This window comes from Salvelinus fontinalis, chromosome 18 (genome assembly GCF_029448725.1).
Source record: "Salvelinus fontinalis isolate EN_2023a chromosome 18, ASM2944872v1, whole genome shotgun sequence".
NCBI classification, from domain to species: domain Eukaryota; kingdom Metazoa; phylum Chordata; class Actinopteri; order Salmoniformes; family Salmonidae; genus Salvelinus; species Salvelinus fontinalis.
In genome coordinates, this window is record NC_074682.1 from 29,959,702 (window position 1) to 29,965,593 (window position 5,892).

Below are 5,892 nucleotides of genomic sequence, written 5' to 3' on the forward strand. Positions count from 1 at the left end.
TGATTTCTTTTGATATTCCCATGATGTCAAGCAAAGAGGCACTGAGTTTGAAGGTAGGCCTTGAAATACATCCACACCTCCAATTGACTCAAATGATGTCAATTAGCCTATCAGAAGCTTCTAAAGCCATGACATCATTTTCTGGAATTTTCCAAGCTCTTTAAAGGCACAGTCAAATTAGTGTATGTAAACTTCTGACCCACTGGAATTGTGATACAGTGAATTATAAGTGAAATAATCTGCCTGTAAACAATTTTTGGAAAAATGACGTGTGTCATGCACAAAGTAGATGTCCTAACCGATTTGCTAAAACTATAGTTTGTTGACAAGAAATTTGTGAAGTGGTTGAAAAACTAGTTTTAATGATTCCAACCTAAGTGTATGTAAACTTCAGACTTCAACTTTCTATGTGCTATGCTTGATAAAGTGTGTGATGTTAACAGAGAGTTATATTTTCTGGGTGACCTGAATAAAGACTGCTATTCATCAAGCTGTCCGCTCAAGAGGAAGCTTCTCACTATAACCAGTCTGGTTCAAGTTGTTAATCAACCTACCCGAGTGTTTACGAACAGTACAGGAACTATATCATCCATGTGTATTGATCACATTTTTACCAATTCTGCAGAACTCTGTTCTAATGATGTATCCATATCCATTGGATGTACTGACCATAATATAGTGGCCATATCTAGAAAAGCCAGTTCCAAAGGATGGGCCTAACATAGTGTATGAGATCATACAAAACGTTCTGTACTGATTCCTATATGTACTGATTCCTATATTCCTATCTTGGTTGGTCTAATGTGTGTAATGAGGAGCATCCAGATGCTGCACTTGATGAATTTATGAAATTGTTTCTTCCAGTTATTGATAAGCCTACACCTATGAAGAAATTGACTGCTAGCACTGTTAAGGCCCCGTGGATTGATAAGGAATGTAAAAGCTGTATGTTTGAGAGGGACGAGGCAAACAGAGTGGTGAATAAATCTGGCTGCACATTTGATTGGCAAATTTACTGTAAATTGAGAAATGATGTGACTAAACTGAACAAAGAGAAAGAAGACATTTTATTATGAAATCAAGACAAAGTATGATGGAAAAAAGTTTTGGAATACTTTAAAGAACATGATGGGCAGAAAGACTAATTCAACTCCATCTTTCATTGAATCAGATGGCTAATTTATCACAAAATCTTTTGATGTTGCTAATTACTTTTATTATTATTTAATTGGCAAAGTTGGCATTAAATGCCAACAACAAACTGTGTGCCTTCACATTCATGCATAAATGACCTAATAATGAAAGAAACGCATTGTAATTTTGAATTCTGTAAAGTTAGTGTGGGTGAGGTAGAAAAATTATTGTTGGCCATCAACAAAGTAAATCACTTTTTACTGGTTCTAACAGCCGACCAATCAGCTTGCTGTTTTTGACAATGCAATTTCTCTCTAAACAAATTAACAACAGACGTTCAGCATGCTTACAGAGAAGGGCACTCAACATGTATTGCACTGACACAAATGACTGATGATTGGTGGAAATAAATTGATAACAATAGGATTGGGTGTGTTGTACTGTTTGATTTCAATGCAGCCTTTGATATTATTGACCAGAACCTGTTGTTGAGGCTTTTCAACCTCTACCATATCGTGATTTCAGAGCTATCGATCTAATAGAACACAAAGGGTTTTCTTTAATGGAGGCTTCTCTAATGTTAAAAATATATAAAGTGTGGTGTAACACACGGCCGTTCTCTAGGTCCTCTACTCTTTTCTATTTTTACTAATGACCTGCCACTGGCATTAAACAAAGCCTGTGTGTTTATGTATGCTGATAATTCAACCCTATACGAGTCAGCAACCACAGCTAGTGAAATCCCTGCAACCCTAAACAAAGAATTGCAGTCAGTTTTAGAATGGGTGGCCAGTATTAAACTAGTCCTGAACATCTCTAGAACTAAGAGCATTGTATTTGGTAAAAATATTTCTTTACGTTCTAGACTTCAGCTGAATCTAATAATGAATAACGTGGCTGTTGAGCAAGTTGAGGAGACTAAATTACTTAGTGTTACCTTGGATTGTAAACTGTCATGCTCAAAACATATTATTTCAATGGCTGTAAAGATGGGGAGACAATGACAGAGGACAAAGATATGCTCTTCTTTTTTGACACCACATTCCACAAAGAAAATCCTGCAGGCTCTAGTTTTATCTTATCTTGATTATTGCCCAGTCATATGGTTAGCTGCTGCAAAAAAAAGACCAAGAAAAACTGCAGCTGGCAGAGAAGAGAGCAGCACTTCTTGCTTTTCACTGTAATCAGAGGGCTAATATCAACATTATGCATGCAAGTCTCTCTTGGCTAAAAGTAGAGGAGAGACTGACTGCATTACTTTTTTTTTTTTTTTTTAACATTAATGTGTTGAAAATTCAAAATTGTTTGCATAGTCAATTTATGCACATGCCCTTACCCCACCAGACATAGTCAATTTACACACATGCACTTACCCCACCAGACACGCCACCTGGGGTATTTTCACCAGGGCCTAAAATTAACACCCGCCACCCGTCAAATGTGGTTAGATTTTGGCTTTGGTGGGTAACACGTTGGCGGGTGGTCAAGGCTCCACACTGTGAGCATTTCACTCACATTTGTGAATAAAAATAGTCAAGTATGGTCACATTTATAGCTAAATAAATGCTGTAGTAGCCGTTTTCAAAGTATTTCTGCCGTTTAGTTTCATGGTTGGTCAATTCATCGCACAAAGTCAAAGAACTAGGAATCCTATAGCCTGTCCCACCTTGCACTGCAACACTGCCTGGCTGGGAGCTGTGCACATGTGAAGAGCTGAGTGAAAGACTCATTTTAGAAGTGCTGCGCAACCCATAAAAGTTGGTCTCATTAACTTGAAATGAAAGTCTACTGAAGTGAGACTTTGTCCTGGTGTTTCTTGGCTATTTACATTGTTTTGTTCACAAGCTAGGTTGTTTTTCAATGTTTGAGTTTCAACAGCTAGGGAAGAGAAGACAATGGGCTACTAGTCATGACTGGAGCAGTGTTACCACGGTAACCTCCCGCCCTTAAAGGGGTAGGTGAACATTTTTGTATCCAATATTTTGGTTAAAAGTTTATTTAAATTAAACAATATACCACATTACTTCTTACAAGTAACACATATATTGTTTTAGAAACATTACAAAGCATGGACATCCATTTTGGGGTGTTTTGTTGGTGTCATTTTTGCACACAAAGGATTTGTGTGCAAAAATGGATCACAAAGTATATTTTAGGCCCTGCTTTTCACAGTTCCCAAATCCAGTACAAATTCAAGAAAACTTACAGTATTATATAAAGCCATGATTACATGGAAATCCCTTCCATCTGTGATTGCTCATGTGAACAGCAAACTCAGTTTCAAAAAACAGATAAAGCAGCACCTCATGGCGCAACGCCTCTCCCCTATTTGACCTAGATATTTTGTGTGTATGTACTGAGTTTTAGGCTATATGTAATGTTTTAAATATATGTAGTTCTGTTCTTGTCTATTAATGTTTTGTATTATGTCATGTTTCATGTTTTGTGTGGATCCCAGGAAGAGTACTTGCTGCTTTCGCTAATAAAATACCAAAATAGCTTTTAATGAATGTGAAAACAAATGTGCATTTGTGCACCAACTAAGTTGGTGTATTAAGTGATGGTGTAATACAGTTATACATCCCCAAAGTGATATGACATATCTTAATATTTGAGAACAGTTATATTAGACACAGATATGACACAATCCCCTAATACAATAGAATCAGTCAAAAGAGTCCAGAAAAAACAACTGCTTCTCTTATTGTTTCCAATAATTTTGCAATGCATCAATACATTATTAATAAAACACCATCAGTATGTTTTTCAAAACAGTTACCAGGAAATCAGCTAACCCGTGGCAGTCACACAGAACACACAACCCATATTTGTTTGTGAGGCAGGTATGCTTTTACAAGATGATTCTCAACAACTATCTGATCCTGTGACATAGGCACACACTAGCTTTTGTTCAACAAAGAGGGCTCCCTCTGTGGTTCTCAGCTGAAGCATTGACGATGGTGCAGGACTGTCTACAATATTTCCAACGCTCTGTCTACATGTTAAAACCCTTGCTTGTGATACGGCTTTGGAAACCTTTGGAAATGTACTGTCATATAATCAAGAACGTTTTTCATAAAACAAAAGGTTAAATTACTACACACCTTAATAGGGTTAGGGTTCCCACACGGCTATATTTCAATGTTACAGCGCTTGTTAAAGGAAGACCGATGGAAGACAGAGACAACCAACTGTTCTAATTAGCTCCGAACACCTGTGTGTATTGGAAGAAGGATGCCAGAATAGTGTTGTAATCAAAAAATACTGTCGGCTGCAACTGTGTTAAAACCGGTTAAAACAGTGTACAGTAAGTGTTTATGTTGCATTTGCTAAATTATTTTTATGTGATATGAAAATAGAGGGCTTTATGTTTTAGAACCGTATCACTATTGAGAATCGATTGACGTTTAGATGGAATATTCGGCTGTTTTTGCTGCCAGAGCCAGTTTACCTCTGAACATAACATATAAGGTCTTTGGACTTTAAAGGAGTGGGCTCGCATACACTCTTTAATAGTAACATTTTGGTCTAAGACACACACACACACACACACACACACACACACACACACACACACACACACACACACACACACACACACACACACACACACACACACACACACACACACACACACACACATGCATCCAAAACACATGCAGCTGCAGACACACACACACACACACACACACACACACACACACACACACACACACACACACACACACACACACACACACATGCATCCAAAACACATGCACCTGCAGACACACACACACACACACACACACACACACACACACACACACACACACACACACACACACACACACACACACACACGCACACACACACACACACACGGATCCACACATGCATCCAAAACACATGCACCTGCAGACACACACATACACACACATAAGCACATACTCACACAAAGAAAAAACTACAAAGCACTTGACCAAAATGATAGGTAACCTGTTTTGTTTGGCATTGATAGTATAAACCCACTCGAAATAGTCAGTGGTGTAAAGTACTTAAGTAAAAATACTTTAAAGTGCTACTTACGTCGTTTTTTGGAGTATCTGTACTTTACTTTAATATTTATAGTTTTGACAACTTTTTCTTTCACTCCACTGTCTCTGACACCCGAAAGTAGTAGTTACATTTCGAATGCTTAGCAGGACAGGAAAATGGTAAATTTCACACACTTATCAAGAGAACATTCCTGGTCATCCCTACTGCCTCTGATCTGGCAGAATCACTGAACACAAATGCTTCGTTTGTAAATGATGTCTGAGTGTTGGAGTGTGCCCCTGGCTATATGTAAATAAATAAAAAAACAAGAATATCGTGCCTTCTGGTTTTAATATAAGGAATGTGGAAAAATTAATATTTTAGCAATTACATTTAATTTTGATACTTAAGTATATTTAAAACCAAACACTTTTAGACATTTACTCAAGTTGTATTTTACTGCGTGACTTTTACTTTTACATTAGTAATTTTCTATTATGATATCTTTAGTTTTACTCAAGTATGACAATTGGGTACTTTTTACACCATTGGAAATAGTTAGTCATATCTGAAAGAGGACAAAATAATGAACGACTTAGGTCTATTTACAAGAAAATACTATGGGTACAGTATGTTTTAGCACTCTGGTTGGAAACACGCACGCGCAAATGCACACACACACGCATGCGGGCGCACGCGGTTTCAAACGTTTCACTCAAGCTATAATTTGGTACGCGGGTA